General features: G+C 33.2%; 1 long non-coding RNA gene across 1 annotated transcript in view; it reads left to right on the top strand.

Annotated features, from left to right (window-relative positions):
* Positions 1-10,749: 10,749 nt before the first annotated feature.
* LOC149770055 (uncharacterized) overlaps positions 10,750-19,446 on the top strand; it is a 101,178-nt gene continuing 92,481 nt past the window's right edge. Inside the window, exon 1 of the long non-coding RNA XR_016418976.1 lies at positions 10,750-10,820. This is a non-coding gene — a long non-coding RNA (uncharacterized LOC149770055). The remainder of the gene's footprint in view (positions 10,821-19,446) is intronic.

Below are 19,446 nucleotides of genomic sequence, written 5' to 3'. Positions count from 1 at the left end.
TATCTTAAGCTATTGTCGGTTTTAGGGTCCTTTTGGCGATGTGTACAGAACATTTCCAAACCAAACCCCATATTTTGCGACTTGTAAATTCACGTGGAATAACCCAACCTTATTTCATATGGCCATTTTGAATTTCGTACTAGACATGTCTGCTACCAAACACCGTTTAGTGTCTAAATGTGTGCGGAAGTGTTCCTAAAAGATTTGCACTTAGCAAAATTGTAAATGTTAATGAACAGGTGAGATCAAACCAACAATTAGTCAATCAGTATCAACACAGATTTAGATGTCTGATTTATCGAACTATATTTATAGTACTTTATGTTAATTTACAGTGTTTATTTCTTGAAGTTTCTTGAAGTTATTTATACTATCATGTATAGAGCTGTTTTAGTGGGCACCTTTGGCCAGTATTGTCCTGAAGTGCCCTGAAACCCCAAAGCATGCATACATACCGAATCCGGCAGCACTTGATGATAACATACATGTAGATTTCCTTTACGTAGTGTTATTCATAATAGTTCTGTCATTCCTTTAAATTTATCTTTCACCTGCAAAATGAGTTTTTAAATCTGGGAAAATATGTAAGAAATTGAAAAATAATTACGATAAAATTATATGTAAATAATCATGTTTCTGACTTAGTCATATCATTTATAGTAGCTGGTCTGAAAACGATTAGAAAAGAACTATAGCTCCTCTAAACAAAATGCCTGATCCTTACAGCGACAGATTCGATAGTACTACAAAATGACTGGAAACGAACATAGTCGTTATAACGAGATTTGCCTTTTCTAACAGTGAACTAAAATAACTCATAATTAAGCTTAAATATTCGTCAAAACTAAAAAAAAAAATATATTACTTTCGATCTTTTAGTTGAAGTCATAGGTCTGAATACGTTTAATAATGTTGCTACATTTAAAAATAATTCCAGCATAAGTAATGATTCAAATATTTTAGAAATGTCATTTTAGACGATTCGTGTTGTTCGTTGTCCCTGTAAAAATCGCTGGCCGACGAATACACAAGAAATCATTGTCAAACTAAGCACAATTCAGATTCTGCTATCATAAACTCCAAACAACACACAACGGTAGCTTATTTTCCTGACTCTACAGCAAAAAGGTATTTAGCTATGTGCTAAACTAAGCACACAAAAAAAGATATTTAGATTTCATTCTTCCCTGTGCACTGATACAATGAACTTATCATGATCAATGGGCTATTCAAGTTTATAGTATATGGTAAACTTAATTAATTAGTTCTAAAAGTGCATAGTATATGGTGAACTAAATTAATGATTTATTAAAGTGTATAGTATATGTTAACTAAATTAATGATTTATTAAAGTTTATAGTATATGGTAAACTTAATTAATGATTTATTAAAGGTATAGTATATGGTAAACTTAATTAATGATTTATTAAAGGTATAGTATAGGGTAAGCTTAATGATTTATTACAGGTATAGTATAGGGCAAGCTTAATGATTTATTACAGGTATAGTATATGGTAAACTAAATTAATGATTTATTAAAGGCATAGTATATGGTAAACTTAATGATTTATTAAAGGTATAGTATATGGTAAACTAAATTAATGATTTATTAAAGTGTATAGTATATGGTAAACTAAATTAATGATTTATTAAAGTGTATAGTATATGGTAAACTTAATGATTTATTAAACGTATAGTATAGGGTAAACTTAATGATTTATTAAAGGTATAGTATATGGTAAACTAAATTAATGATTTATTAAAGTGTATAGTATATGGTAAACTTAATGATTTATTAAACGTATAGTATAGGGTAAACTTAATGATTTATTAAAGGTATAGTATATGGTAAACTAAATTAATGATTTATTAAAGTGTATAGTATATGGTAAACTTAATGATTTATTAAAGGTATAGTATAGGGTAAACTTAATGATTTATTAAAGGTATAGTATATGGTAAACTAAATTAATGATTTATTAAAGTGTATAGTATATGGTAAACTTAATGATTTATTAAACGTATAGTATAGGGTAAACTTAATGATTTATTAAAGGTATAGTATATGGTAAACTAAATTAATGATTTATTAAAGTGTATAGTATATGGTAAACTTAATGATTTATTAAACGTATAGTATAGGGTAAACTTAATGATTTATTAAAGGTATAGTATATGGTAAACTAAATTAATGATTTATTAAAGTGTATAGTATATGGTAAACTTAACGATTTATTAAACGTATAGTATAGGGTAAACTTAATGATTTATTAAAGGTATAGTATATGGTAAACTTAATGAATGATTTATTACAGGTATAGTATATGGTAAACTTAATAAATGATTTATTAAAGGTATAGTATAGGGTAAACTTAATGAATGATTTATTAAAGGTAAAGTATATAGTAAACTAAATTAATGATTTATTAAAGTGTAGAGTATATGTTAACTAAATTAATGATTTATTAAAGTGCATAGTATATGGTAAACTTAATTAATGATTTATTAAACGTATAGTATAGGGTAAACTTAATGATTTATTAAAGGTATAGTATATGGTAAACTTAATGAATGATTTATTACAGGTATAGTATATGGTAAACTTAATGAATGATTTATTACAGGTATAGTATATTGTAAACTTAATTAATGATTTATTACAGTGTATAGTATATGGCAAACTTAATTAATGATTTATTACAGTGTATAGTATATGGCAAACTTAATTAATGATTTATTAAAGGGATAGTAAATGGTAAACTAAATTAATGATTTATTAAAGGTATAGCATATGGCAAACTTAATTAATGATTTATTAAAGGGATAGTAAATGGTAAACTAAATTAATGATTTATTAAAGGTATAGCATATGGCAAACTTAATTAATGATTTATTAAAGGGATAGTAAATGGTAAACTAAATTAATGATTTATTAAAGGTATATTATATGGTACACTTAATTAATGATTTATTAAAGTGTATATTATATGGTACACTTACTTAATGATTTATTAAAGGTATAGCATATGGTAAACTTTATGATTTACTAAAGGTATTATATGGTACACTTACTTAATGATTTATTAAAGGGATAGTATATGGTAAACTAAATTTATGATTTATTAAAGTGGGTAGTATATGGTAAACTTAATGATTTATTAAAGTGTATAATGTATGGTAAACTAAGTTACTGATTTATTAAGGGTATATTATATGTTACTCTTAATTAATGATGTATTAAAGGTATAGTATATGGCGAACTTAATTAACGATCTATTACAGGAATAGTATTTGGTAATCATAATTAATGGTGTATTACAGGAATAGTATATGGCGAACTTAATTAATGATCTATTACAGGAATAGTATATGGTAATCTTAATTAATGGTGTATTACAGGAATAGTATATGGCGAACTTAATTAATGATCTATTACAGGAATAGTATATGGCAAACTTAATTAATGATCTGCTACAGGAATAGTATGTGGCAAACTTAATTAATGATTTATTAAATACATAGTATATGGCAAACTTAATTACTGATTTATTAAAGAAACAGTATATGGCAAATTTCATCAAGATTCAAAGCTGCACTGCACCTTCTTGGCAAATGCCTTAGCTCTAATGTGTACATTTCTTATATCGTACACAGAACATGCCCTTGTACCTATTCAGCAGTGAGGAGATTTTTGAAGCAATGTGCATTAATTGAAGAGTGCTGCACTTAAACACCGTATGTCTTGCACACCAACAACATTAATGCTGCAGATCGACTTGTCTAAGTTCCTCCACGTATTATTTGGTAATAGTACAGGCTCTGGGGCTTTGCCAGAGTGTAAGTAGGGCTGGCTTCCATCCATACGACCGCTGCATCGTTTACTATCATGCGTACTCTAAATGACAACCGCCTCCATGTTTTATGTTCCTGCTTAAAATACTGACGATAAAAATAATGACGATGCGCAAATAACAATTCACCTGGTTAGTAAAAAAAATAAAGTTGCAATGCAGCAATCAAACATTCTTGCCAATGGAACTTGGCACAAAAATGTCCTTGATATATTAGGCAAACAATATTGACGAGTTACACATGCATCATCTACCATCCTTATGTCACAACGTCTTAATACAGTTTGATAGTATTCATTATTTTGTATAATGATATTTTCTCAAAAACCAGCTTCATACAAATTTATACATTATCTCTCAGCCTTATATTTTCAATGCAGCTGTATCACAATATATTTGTTTTATGTGTGTAGTGGGGGGGGGGCATTGTTTAGTTTGATTCGGTCTTTTAGGTAAAACAACACAATAGGTTATTTAGTGCGGTGGCAATTGGAGTAAAGTTCTTGCCCAATGATACACCATAGTAGCCAACCCAGGCTAATCCGTTGCTAAGAATCGAACACGCATTCGTTAGGTTGCAAGACTGGCACAATTCTCGCTACTGGAAAGATATTACCTTGGATTATTTGCAGCTGGTATATAAATTATAATGCATTATTCGCTATAAATATCATGCAATAATTTGGGCCTAATTAGGTGCAAAATTTTACAATTACTACGTGATGCCTTGATCAGGTTTTTCTTAGGTAATCAAAACGAATATAATATTACAAACTTTTTGAAGTACGATAAAATGAAGTAACACTCCTTACTTTTAACATCGTTTGTCGAATATAACTACATGCTGCTTGAGAAATGTAACGACAGCTTCTGTACTCAAAATATATGCAGCTGAGATTGGCGGAATTGACTGATTGGCCGAACTGACTGATTGGCGGAATTGACTGATTGGCCGAACTGACTGATTGGCGGAATTGGCTGATTTGCCTGATTCTAAAAGCATATGTTTTGACAAGAGTTTTTAAAACAAAATTATATCGAGTTCTGCACTTAGTTAAGCTACTTGCTTTATGTTCCATCTTTTCATTGTAACTTAATTATGAATAACCGACCGCTCTCCCTCTCCCAAAAAATATGTATTGTTAACCCTCTAAATTTAGATATTTTCTATATCGTTTAATTTATCTTCTCGTCGTTTTTTTTTTCACCCTTCATTTTCTCTCGGGTTCTAAAATTTAAAAAAAAAATAATCACAATAACAGAAACTGCACAATGCTTTTGCTCCTGTCAAGTTCTAGATGTGGGTTCCTATTGTTATTGTTATCCTGTCGGTAGCAATTTATAAATATATGTTTGTGTTGCAATTGTTATCCAACTATGAATTTTCCGCATTTACTAGATCTCGACCCCATTGCAGCTTTTTACATTTTCGTGCACTATGATGCAGAAACAGACTGACTCTGGACCAAACAGTCCAGCAAAATATGAAGAATAGTACACAACTCACATTTCATTTTCAAATTTAGCATCGAAAATATGCACTAATCCAGCTTGCTCATATAGACTTAAGACAGTCACAAAATGCACTAATCCAGCTTGCTCATATTGACTTAGGTAATACTTAACATACGCTAATCCAGCTTGCTCACATAGACTTAAGATAGTCATAAAATGTACTAATCGTCATAAAATGCACTAATCCAGCTTGCTCATATAGACATAAGACAGTCATAAAATACAATAATCCAGCTTGCTCATATTGACTTAGATAATACTTAACATACGCTAATCCAGCTTGCTCACATAGACTTAAGACAGTCATAAAATGCACTAATCCAGTTTACTCATACATGCTTAAGACGGTACATAAAATGCACTAATCCAGCTTGCTCATATAGACTTAAGACACTCATAAAATGCACTAATCCAGCTTGCTCACATAGACTTAAAACAGTCATAAAATGCACCAAACCAGCTTGCTCATATTGACTTAAAACAGTCATAGAATGCACTAATCCAGCTTGCTCATATAGACTTAGATAATACTTAACATGCACTAATCCAGCTTGCTCATATAGACTTAAAACAGTCATAAAATGCACTAATCCAGTTTGCTCATATTGACTTAAGACAGTCATAAAATGCACTAATCCAGCTTGCTCATATAGACTTAAGACAGTCATAAAATGCATTAATCCAGTTTACTAATTTAGACTTAAGACAGTCATAAAATGCACTAATCCAGCTTGCTCATATAGACTTAAAACAGTCATCAAATGCAATAATCAGCTTGCTCATATAGACTTAAGACAGTCATAAAATACACTAATCCAGCTTGCTCATATTGACTTAGATAATACTTAACATGCATTAATCCAGTTTACTCATATAGACTTAAAGCAGTCATAAAATACACTAATCCAGCTTGCTCATATTGACGTAAGACAGTCATAAAATACACTAATCCAGCTTGCTCATACAGACTTAAAACAGTCATAAAATGCAATAATCCAGCTTGCTCATATTGACTTAAGACAGTCATAAAATGCACTAATCCAGCTTGCTCATATTGACTTAGATAATACTTAACATGCATTAATCCAGTTTACTCATAGACTTAAGACAGTCATAAAATGCATTAATCCAGCTTGCTCATATTGACTTAGATAATACTTAACATGCACTAATCCAGCTTGCTCACATAGACTTAAGACAGTCATAAAATGCACTAATCCAGCTTGCTCATATAGACTTAAGACAGCCATAAAATACACAAATCCAGCTTGCTCATATAGACTTAAGACAGTCATAAAATGCACTAATCCAGCTTGCTCATATTGATTTAAGACAGTCATAAAATGCACTAATCCAGCTTGCTCATATAGACTTAAGACAGTCATAAAATTTAAACCAGTCTACTCGTAAAGACTTTCTTACAGATATCTACTCTAGTGGCCAAATTTAAAACGTGTATCTTTCACTGATAAACCTATTAAACAAAAATCATGATAGTATATTACATAGCGTCTCCATGGAGATGACTGTAATCAATTTCTGGGAAAACATACAAAACTCATTTATCAAATATTCTGAGAATTTGTTTAACAGAAGCTAACTCTTTGCCGGTCTTATTGCATTTCATACAAGAATGTAAACTGCGTTGACCTGTCGTTTGTTGTATTTAGGAACAGCTCTACACGAGCGTTTCAGTTTGTGTCGCAGACTGTGTGGTATTCAGTGAATTAGTTTTACGTCTGGTCCTTGCAGGCAGTCTTTGCGTGAAATGCTTTAGTAATGCTTTAGCATATTCGTTAAGATTATTCAGGACAAAGAAAATCTCCAGCTTTGAAAATAACGTGTCATGGCAGGGCATACGTGTCATTGACGAGCTAGACGTTGAGTAGAGGTGCTCCTTAAAAGGTAACGGCATTTCGATTGCCCTGTCCAACCCTGGGAAATGAAATATGTTTGGGGATTAATATTCTCATGTTTTTTTTTCCAGCAGAAGTTCGAATGTCAGCTCTTTGTCTGTATACAACAAAAAAAAACGTTTGAAAGAAATATTTTTTTTTTTGTATATTACATTTAGATCTCAGATTAGAGTTACACATAATCTACATTATACATGATGTAACACACGATTGCTTTCAGCTAAGAAAGTTAACGCAAGTCCGCATGCGTCTCAAACGACCGGAAGTAGAAATTTTTATTTTACACTGATAAAGAATGAGTTCAATACAGTACTTTCGACCATGAAGGTATAGTTTAGATGCCTGACTTTATTCAGAGGGCAAAAATTCAATGCCTGTATAATCTTCGTTTGAAAATGTGCATATTCTTGAAGATTGTTTAAAGGATTTTTGTGCAATCTTTGTCGTATATCATGTTGAAAAGTTTTCGGGAAATAATACATGTGCTTCGCATAGCTGGAGTGTCAGATTACGCAGACTGTCAGATTGCGGTACATCACTTTCTTTAAAAGACCTCAACGTGAATAGCGTGTGTGTGTGTGTGTGTGTATATATATATATATATATATATATATATATATATATATATATATATATATATATATATATATATACACGGTCTTCAAAAGGCAACCGTGTTTACAGCAATAATTAGGAAAACTTAGAAGTCAGTATTTTGTTCATACTTTGAAGCTGCGAATCTTGATACATTTTTCTAGCTTGCATAGAACATAAGGCTTCGGTTGTAATGGCTTTTACGCCGCACATACGGCTATTTAGTGCCGAGTTAATTGGAGCGAAGTGCTCTGCACAGGGGCACGCTATGGTAGTCGACCTAGGCTGATCCGAATTTCGAATTCGAAACCGCATCCCCCGCTCCCTTTGGGTCGCAAGTATAACACTGTTACCAATGAGCCAAAGAAACTCACAGAACAACTTCCATATGTATAGCATCAAAATTTAAAGACTATTGGTTCTCTTCGGTTTCATCCAAGGTATATGTGTCAAGATAGTCCTCTGTCGCAAAGAAAGTCGAAGGCTAGTGATACTGGAAAATGTGAAGGGTAGGGCTAAGAAAAACAATGGTTCTATATCCTGGGACTATACAACACAATTATCTCTTTGCTTTGATTGATAATCAGGATGGAAATAGTTCGACACTGTCACATACAATTAAAATACATAAAATTATTTGTATGGCAAGAGAAGGTATTAAAAGTTTCCTTAACTCCTGGACTACCCTACTATTGTCAATGAGTCACGGCTCCTTTTGCTTCATACTAAAGTTACAAAGAAGGCTTGTGGCTGTGCTTTGGTTTTCTTTGCCTATTGGATATATCCACATATGGTATTTTCAGTATCTCTGTCATATTATCTTTAAAAAATTATAACAACCTCCGCAGAGGCTTTGACATCCATTAGCTAAAGGACAGTTATAAAAATTTCACCAAAGTCTACAAGAAACTTGCCAGCAGAGGCCCACATAGGCATGACATGAAACACTGTAACATTCATCAGAATGGAAAGCTGACAAGTTCAATGAAGCTTGCGCGTGTTGATGCATTTATGAATATTCGAGGTTGCTGTTGGGTTTGAATTGCAATACCACAGACATCGACAGCCAAAGAATGTCACACCATTAGTATTAATCCCGTGCTAGAATGTCATTTGGACATCAGTAACCATAAAAGCAATTTAGGAATTCTAAGAGCTTTTTTCAGCTTATTTCAACGTTCTGGATAATTAAGAACAAAACATTCACTTGCAGTACATACATCCTCACTTATTAACGTTTGTGTTTTCCTGTTGCACATGTCTTGTCGTCGGATCCTGAATTTACCAAGCAAGGTCAGGGAATTATTGTTCCCCATCTACCATGGCAACGTCACCAAAGTTCACAATAATAAAATCTCTGACATTTAAGAGAGAGCTATAACGTTACTGAGCAGACATGGAAAGTAATCAAGCTTCCTCACCTTGTCTCTTAGGGCATTAGAGGAAAAATGCACAAAGAGGGTAAAATATTGATCACTGACATTGGCCTTGAAGATAGAAACTCTGATAGTGATACAGGAATTTTAGAATACCATAGTTTATCCTGTACCTAAAACAGCGTTTGTGATTTAAAACAGAAAGAAAATTAACCAGAATATATTGAACTGTGACTTTGACCTTATATGTAGCCTCAAGCGCGCAACGCCACCTATGTTCATGTGATAATATATATGTATATTCCAAGTTTCATCCGTTATTTTAAACAGCTGTTAAATTAGAAAACAGAAAGTCAAATGTGACTCCAACAGAAAATATTGACCTGTGACCTTAAATTTGAATTTAGTTCCCAAGTGTTACTGCACGCGACAAAACCATGTAGCCATGATATCTAGTTATGTCAAGTTATCTCTAGTGGCTCTAATATTATAGATTGGTAAGGGATGACTAATAAAAAAAATTCAACAGATAAAACCATGACTTTTATCTTTGAGATTTACCGCCATTACGACTCGCAACTCATCTTCAAATTATGACCTTTACATATAACTAGTTTTATCCCTTAATCTCAAACGGCTTTAATGTTATAAACGGGAAGGGGAAAGTGAGATGAAAACGTAAAACATTGAGCCTTTACCTTGACCTTGAAGATAGCATCCGCAATGCAGTACGCCATTCATCTTCTATTTTTGTTGTATAATCATGCCTTCATCTAAAAGAGCTTTGATAAAAATTAGAAAGTATGATGAAAATGTAAAATATTGAGCCAGGACGTTTACCTTAAAGACAGGACACCTAATGTGGTAAAGCGAAATACCTTCTAGTGATGACGTACGCGCATGCGAGTTTGCAAATCTCAGACTGCTTTAAAGTTACGGAGCAGAAGGGAAAATGTGCTAAAATATATAATATGTAATTATGCCCTTGACCTTCAAGATATCAAGATATCATCGCGAGTTTATCATGCGACACACCTTTTAGCGATGATGGATAATTAAACAGGGTTTCGTCGCTTAATTCCAAACAGCTTTAAAAATATAGAGCGGAAGGTTAAGTGTGACGGACGGACTGACGGATGGAAGTGAAGATATTTTGATAACCAGCTTCTCTTCGAAAAGGCGGGAGATAATAAATGACAAACCTTTGAGCTGGAACATGCCAAATAAACAATGCGGTCTCAGAAATATTTACAATGGGAAAATTGGAAACAAATTTTGAGCCAACAACAATTCGATTTCTGGAATTCAATTTGTATTTCGATTTTCTCGATGAGTATAAATCTGACAGTGGAAAAGACATTTCTTGGGTGAATGGTGTGCAATCAATATTATTGTATGCAAAGTGACACGCTTTTGTATGGTTCATTAGCATGATAAAACAGTACGCTGGCTGCAGATGTTGCTTATAGCTGGCAAACTTAAGTTCTAACCTATTTTTCAGGAACGGTACATATCAAAAACAGTGCAGCTAAGTCAGATAACACCTATCACTGGATGAGAACATCAAGGTAGGTCTGTTCCTCAATACTAATGAAGGGATTGTATAGAATATTTACTACAAAGACGTGCATCTACTACTACTGGGTGGCTGTATAAAAAATAAACCTGTTGGAATATTGACTACTTTGTTTAAGTGCAGTTTTTTTTTCGTAATACAATATCTCTTCACAAGCTTTCCACAATTAAAATTTTACGGTGGAATCCGTTTTAACGATGCCGGTTTTAGCAAATGTATCGAATATGGCTAAGTGATAATTTAAGTCCATGTGATTATTATTTTATTTCGACCGCGTGGGAGTATAACGAAATTCTTTGATAAGGAAGATGCTGGAACGGTCCTACGGGTCTGTTTCAATGGTATCACTCATTGGAATGGTTATACGGGTCTGTTTCAACGGTATCACTCATTGGAATGGTCCTACGGGTCTGTTTCAACGTTATCACTCATTGGAATGGTCCTACGGGCCTGTTTCAACGTTATCACACGTTGGAACAATCAGCTACGAGTATTCCTGGAGATTTGTTAACCAGTGAAGAACATTATTTGCATTAAATATTTATTGAGTTCAACATCTTGCTTTTGTAAAGGAGGACAAAACAAACAGGTGTGACTATGCTGCTTCCGAAAAGGTATCTAGCACTTACTTTTCATGCCTATTCATTATAAGGCAGCTATTGTCAGAAAATATAACGTAACCCATGCTAATTTAAAAACAAAAAGGCTTAACATACGTACGATAGTTACGTTTTATCTGAACTTATTAGTAATACGCTTGATTTTATATTTAAAAAATGTAGACAAATCAAGTAAATATATAAGGAACCTTATTACATTAGTAATACCGACAATAGCATAAAGGTGAAACCCCGTGGTGAATATAGCAAATGGGGAAACCCCAGGGTGAATATAACATAAAGGGGAAAACCAGTGGTGAATAGAGCATAAAGGGGAAACTCCCGTGGTGAATATAGCACAAGGGTGAAACCCGATGGCGAATACATCATTTGGATAATTAACCTTCCTATATGCATACACAGCTAGTTATCTTATACCTGTAAGTAAAATATATAAATAAATTCTTTTTGTGCATTTTGATGAATGCAATGGTAAAAAAAAAATATGTGTGTTCTTGTCAAAGGTAGGAAGCATTTGATATAGACAAGATTTCTTTCTTACGAGAGCACCTACAATACATTCATTCGTCATCTGGTTGCATAACTCATTTTATTTGCAACCTCATTAGCATACATGCAAAACCGAGTTAATTATTGCTAATGCAATGTGTTTTCTTCACCCTTGGATTATTGCTAATGCAAAGTGTTTTCTTCACCCTTGGATTATTGCTAAAAATGTTAATAAGAAAAATGCGGGTGATTCTGTTCTTCCAATTTTATAAGACACCGGAAATTTTGTTGCAGGCACTAGCGCACAAACTGGAGTAATACTAAGTCTGTGTTGACAAAACGTATGACTTGAGAGATTTCTTCATCATTTTCTATGGAAAAGAATTTAATTTGTTCATTCAAGATGACGCAAAGTATTGCGACTACTGACCTAGTTAATTGTAAGAATATTAACAAATATCTGGCTCTATAAAAATTCTAAAATTTGCAATCGACAACAGTTCAAATATTCTTTGTGACACTTGAAAGTAACCTTCATATAAGTTTATGGCACACTTTTTATTGGCCCGTATATCTCAAAACCTCCTGTATTTAATTGTAAGTTCACACAAACTTTCTTCAGATCATTTATTGACAGATTAAAAGAACAACATTTACATTGGGTGGATATCCAACTTCCAAATCAACAAGATTTGTGAAGATTTGGGCCAACAATAGAGACAGGTTTTTGTATTTAAAATTTTAACATTAAAAATATACAACAATTTGTAATACACTTTGTCTTTGCAGAATGAATAATTATTTATTTTTGTTTTTGAAAAAGATATAATAAGCAGTTCAAAGAAGTTTCATTATGTGAGTTTGGACCTCACATTTTTAATCTGTGGCATGACGTGACCCTCCACGTAGACCACTTTTTCGTCAGATAATTGAAATCTAAAGTAAACCACACAGGAGCAAATGTAACCAAACTTAGAAGTTATGCTTCAATGTTGCTACATATAATGAATTTTTTTTATTAAATAAGTTTAACTTTTATCATCTCTTCTTGGTGGCGCTATACAGTTTCGCATTTTGCATAGGGTTAGGATTTTAAAGAAAAAGAATGTCCCCGGCTTTCCTCACTGGTTATACTGGCTATTTAAAAAAGACCTTGTATATCTTAGGTATAATGCAAAGAACCTTTAATTCCCTTTATTTTGGTGTATGATTGATGGGTATACTATGGGTTATAGAGTATACAGCTTGGCCTTACTTCAAATGTGCACCTTTCAAAAAAGTGCTAGCTCTACTTGGTCATTTTCACTTCCTGAACTTCAGAGGTCAATTGTATAAAAAAGAGCCGATAACTTTTTTTACATTTTATATATTTGGTAATTCATTCATTGCACTTTCAGAAGCTGGTATTGTCTAGTCTGGCAAAATTCATTTGCCCTATTTTAATAGCTGCTATGTATAGTGTACTTTAGACTAATTCAGACTGATTTTTTAACACAAGGGAGCAGTCATTTTAGTTAGCAGTGTGCTTAAATCATGTAAAATTTCCAAAAGTACAATATCCAAAAGAAATATCATCCACATTACATTAATGTAGCATAGAGGTATGCAAACATTCTCTCCACTGTGCATGTTTTAAATGCGAACTACTTCACCTTACATACGTCACTCTCTCAAAAGTACATATTATCTGGTGAGCGCCACCCTTATAAACCTGTCCGAACTGCCTATGGTATAACGTCCTTTGCGATTACTTGCATTGGCATTTGTCATCAGTCCTCAGAGAGATTTATATTTGCACCTTTACTTCACTGGATCAAACGCTAGAAAGAGGACAGTGGTGGTGCAAGGGGTGAGTCAGGGCAGTGGGAGTGTCTCTTTTTGCAGTAGTTCACTTTCACCATAACTGGGGTAATTCTTCACAAAACTTTGACTAACCTAACAACTGTTCTCTGAACAAGGGACGCCACCAAACAACATTGCAAACGGTTGCCTCGAATTCTAGCGTCGACCCTGAAAGTGCAAGAGCTACAAGTTAACATTAAAGAACATTTACAGCCTTTACTGTCTTTTAGGGTTATTTCTATTCTCGACAAATATCAGGTGAGACAAGACTTCAGGTATAAAACAGATAAAATAAAAATTACACATGTATATTGTCACTATACGGAATTTGCTTGACGCATACAGTTTCTGGTAAAGAGTCTGTAATTTGTACATTGCATATTCCTGCTAATTATTTCTGACGTCACTATCTTTCCCATGCTGAGTGGTGTTTATTACCAGATTCTTAAGTCTTTCATTATTGTTAATTTCCTGTTTCGTGCACTTTTCCGTACGCTTGTCATTGAAAACGATTTAAAATACTGGTACGTGATATAAAAGGACGTTTTACTTTCAACTATGCATTGAAAGTGTCGCTAGAAAGAAAGCTAAAATAGCCGACTTGTCGGAAAAAATGCTGAAATAGCTGACTTGTTGAAAAAAAATGCTGAAATAGATGACTTATTTGAAACAATGATGAAATAGATGACTTATTGGAAACAATGCATAGCTGACTTGTTTCCATTTTATGATAATTATAATAAGTAACCTGAACACAACTCATTTTTAAATATTGTATTATTACGACTCTATAGTCTTATAATTAGTAATAGAAAAGAGCGAAACCTACGAGTTTTGTAAAATTCACAACTAATTTATTTCGCTGGAATAAAAGTGAAGAAAAAAATTACAGTATGGTGAATGAAATCCTAAACAGTCCTAAAAGTTCGATCGAAAGTCCAAAATTATCGAGCTATCCAAATGAGTTCAGTGATGATCGGAATGAAATTCATTCTATGGTGCTGATGAGGTCGATGGTCTGGAATAGTTTAATGTGCTTACAGTCTTCATGTGTTTCAACGATATAAACCAAAATGTCTTTAAATGAATTCACAGTAATTCCAAAATAGTTACTTAGTCCTAACGTTGACAAGCACCTTGTAATTCTAATGAATCTTTGAAATAAAAATTTTAATCCTCTCAACTTAACACAATTAAAGCTGATTATACTAGAACTGTTGATTAAGATAGGAATAATTGTTTGTCGGGTAAACATCCCTTATAGAAAGAGTAAGACACAAGTCCAGGACCAGAATGAGGATAATATATTCATTTCCGGATCATTCCGACTTGTCAGCAAGATCAGGTCCTTTAGTACCTAATCAATCAGAAATTAGGTGACCCAGAATTTCCAAGGGGGAAAACCGATGAACTCAGATCCTATCAAATTCGTCAACAATATAATTTCAACACCTTCCAAGGTTAAAATACCACAAAAACATGTTTACCAAACAATATGACTTATATTAGAGTACAAACTCACAATCATGAACAAAGTTAGCCGTTTAATATGTTATGTGTTAAATGACCCTTACAATCTATAAACATAAAAATTAACATAATAGAGATAAACATAACAATATATTATTGGAATGGCCAAAGAAAATGACTGAATGTAGTAGTCATGTATTTAGTCTAGAGGCACGATAATACACATGAAAGTGTATCTTCATCTTGACAAAAGACATTATCCACATCTCTCTCTCTTTCTCTCTCTCTCTCCATATATATATATAAGTTTTAATTGTTTTAATTTCGTTACATGTTAAAGTAATGTAATTGTGTTTACTGGAATATAATATTTTCCAGAAATTAGTTTGACCGGACTGTTTAGTCGTAAACAACTAATAATAGAACTTTGTGTCTAAAAGCTGACCTAGTTCCTGGCCTTGATTGAGAATCAAGTAAACAACTTCTTTTTTTATTCATTCTTAATGTGTGATCGATAAGAGTGAAATCGAGGCTGACTGGGACTACGCAACTTTAGCCTAAATAGCTTCTACGATGTTCTCGAAATTCTGGTTTTACCGGAGGTTTTACCCTCATCCGGGAATCTGTTTTGCGTCTCAAGTTAGTGTATAACCTTTGTCTATAGAGAATTTAATTAGTTGGGCATTTTACCTTTAGCACTGAAAGGTTTTTTGTGGTGACCAGTTGAGTTGAAATTTTATTTTATTGAATTATTAATTCTTTTTCCTGGAAATATTTGAGTACTCATACAGAATTATTGGACAAAGACATTTATTTAAAAATTTTATTCGGAATTCAAACACCGGAATATTATTGTTTGTGGATCAACAAAGAACTGTTGATACATGAGGATTACGCTGGTTATAGCATACGTCATCGCCCTCCATTTTGGATTTTCGTCTGGACTAGAATTCAAATTCATTTGAATATTTGATTACTAGGACTAATAATTTATAATTCTTGGATTTTTCTTTGATTATTTTGGATTTGATTCTTAAAAGCGTAAGTCCTTTATTTTCAGTTTTACCTTGTTTTTCTAGGGAAATAAATTATTTGTTACATTTTACAACGCTTGTGGTCTTTAACCTGTTTTTGTTACTGTTTATTAGAGCCTAAACACGCATATATATATAAAAATGGTACTAACAGCTGCCTCGCTAGGCGCTCGGCATTAAGAGGATAGTGTTAGGACTGGTCGGCCTGGTTTCAGGATAATGTAACTGGGTGGGACATCATGCTACATGTCTGCGGCATGATGTCCCAGTGCTAAACTTCACTATAAACTGCCACACTGCATACATCGTAGCGATATGACTGAAAAATTGTTAAAGCTACGTTAAAAATCCAAATCACACACACACACACACACACACACACACACACACACACACACTATGTGCATTAGCCTAATTTTGTTATTTCCCTCTGCACGCAGCGGAGGCATTTTGACATGTCTTTCCGACAGTTTCAAAAAGACTGCTCAAAAATTGATTAATATAGACAAACAATATTTGATCGGCATGTCTGTATGCATATGAACATCACCTGATCAGATCTGCATGCCTCTACAACAATAATGCAGTTTGTTTTAAAAATAAATTTTGAACCTTTTGGAACTGTATACAAATTTAGTAGGAAACCTTGTAAGCACGATTGCGGCAAAGAACATACGACAGAGACAAACAAATTAAGTAGGTATGTTTCTATTTATATGCAGACGGATTCATTATAATTTCCTGCCACAATATCATTTTTTTATCTGTTTATAATTTGTACGACAGCTTTTAGACTCGGACTCTTTTGTTGTCAACCAAGTTAGCATGACATTATTACGGAAAACCAAGATAGTATAATTTCGGAAAACCGCTTGATATAGGCAAATAAAATTGGTTCTGAGTGTATACAAAAATTGATTAGTCGATTATATTTCAATGCCACTGAAACTAATGTTTTCTTTTCTATAGAATTTCTGGACTTGGATTAATTTGGTATTTCGTGTTTTACAAACACAAATCCCCAAACTATACTCAAGCTTTTAAATCATAAACTTCCTTATATCCTGTATCCAATCTAATCGCAAGTAAATACCATTCTTGTTCCATCAAACTCAAAATGTAGGCATATACCTGGTTGGAAGTGTTCTTGTCTTGTTATTTTGTTGTCTTTTATGATACAGGAATAAACGTCTACCAATATACATTTGTGTTTGGATTGGCTTTTGTTTGGATTGGCAGCTTTTTCGCTTAAGTCCGAAATAAGCTACATGATCAGTTGTCTGCAAAGTAGAGATTATGTAGGATTAACGGCACATGCCTGCTTCCAGGTTAAGAATGGTATATCACATCTGGCTTAAACTTAACGGGACCAGAAAGCGTAGTCTGGCGCGTGACCTCGCAGGATTTGACCTCATCAGAGGGTCACGTTCTAGTTCAGTTAACTACATGTATCTCAATGCAGTTAAGAAAAGCGTCTTTCAGTGCTTTACGAATTGCTGTTGAAATGTAAATAGATAAGGTTTTGAATGAAGTTGTAATAGTTCTGCCAGTTGGGCCCTGCGTCCGTTATTCTGAGACTTTCAGTCACAGACTAATTATGGGCGAGTTATTTAACCAGCAGCCAAATCAAAGCAAGTTTGTGATAAAATCGTGCTTTGTAAGAGCACATGTTCCGGTGAAATTTATTTCGATCTTCAAGATAAGCATCCGCTGAAAGACAATTTAGTGCCATTATACAACCCCGACAAAAGACAAACTGCAAACTTTTCGATTTGTATCCATGTCCTTTTTATTATTGCGCTTCATTCCCGTTTCAAAACCACAAGAGGTACACTTGTATATGAATACTTATATTCTTGATACAGTATATGTTTTACTGACTTTCTGACTTGAATTTTAGGAACGTTTTTTTTTGGATTCTCTACAAAAGTGTTGATCAACGAATAATAATAATAATAATAATAATAATATTAATAATCATCGTCGTCATCATTATCAGCTATTAAATCTCCAGAGTCCATTTTTTGTGCCTGCAATCATGCCAGTGGCTAATTAGTAGACAAAACAAAGCAGACCGTAGAAGAACATTTTTCTGAGATTTGACATACCAACGTATATCCTCGTGACCAATAAATAAGCGAGAGCTGTGTTCCATATACTATCTGATTATAATCAGATCTCCAGTGTCCAGCGTGAAGGACAGTGGAGAAATGTTTTTAATCAGATTGGTTCAGCATAATATTTTCGCACCAACACAAACGTAAAGGAGGAATACAACAGCACTAAAATAAATAATAATAAAAAATTCTAGCCCAGAAGGCATCCAGTGTAGTCACAGTAGTACACCACATGTGTGCGGTAGGCAGAGCTTCGAGCCAAGCTTCCGATGTTTCCCTTAGGTCTACAAGTGAAATATTGTATTTAGGTACCTAACGTCAATTATTCATATACCTTCATATTAATGTGAAATTGGCTTCGCTTGTGCAAAATATATTTGATCTCTATTCATTGCTTTTCAATGTATGCATGTAGGTCTTAATTGATCTATTTTAATTTATTCCACTGTAATATCAGTTTTCATCTCCTTGGATGTATATATACACTGTGTATAAATCTGATATTTTGCCTTTGGTTTGGGGGATTTGTTTTGCATTTTTTCATGAGATTTTCTCTGCTGTATTTGTAACATTTTGCAACAGGATTCTTCTTCAATAGGCGGTGCCTTGAGCATGGTTGGACCAATGTATGTTGCTTACTTTCAGGCATTCATAAATGTCAAACGAAAGTTCTCTCAATTCACTATATCAAGAGAAGGTAAAAGTTGCTCTGGATTTCACTTCGTCCATGTGGTGCACAACTTCTTCCAAAAGCAATTTATCTGAGTTCATTTTGCGGTAATCCTTTGTAACAAAAGGCCTACAAATGCTTGAAACTTCTAACTGCTAAAATGGTGGCCCAGACATGAATGCCTAGATGATAGGGTAATGTGCGGATTGTATACCTTCCTTGTATAAAATTCAAGATAAATTTAATTTCTGTTTGATTACATCAGCATTAATGTGATTTTCATTACCATTTATTTGGCTCAGATTATCTTATGCACGGTTGTGGTTTTCTTTAAATTATATTTTTTTCCAGTTTGTTTAGATATTGTTGGAATCAA

Source organism: Sinohyriopsis cumingii, unplaced genomic scaffold, assembly GCF_028554795.1.
Source record: "Sinohyriopsis cumingii isolate HCF-2022 unplaced genomic scaffold, ASM2855479v2 utg002807l, whole genome shotgun sequence".
Lineage (NCBI taxonomy): Eukaryota > Metazoa > Mollusca > Bivalvia > Unionida > Unionidae > Sinohyriopsis > Sinohyriopsis cumingii.
This window is presented reverse-complemented; position numbering and strand designations above follow the sequence as displayed.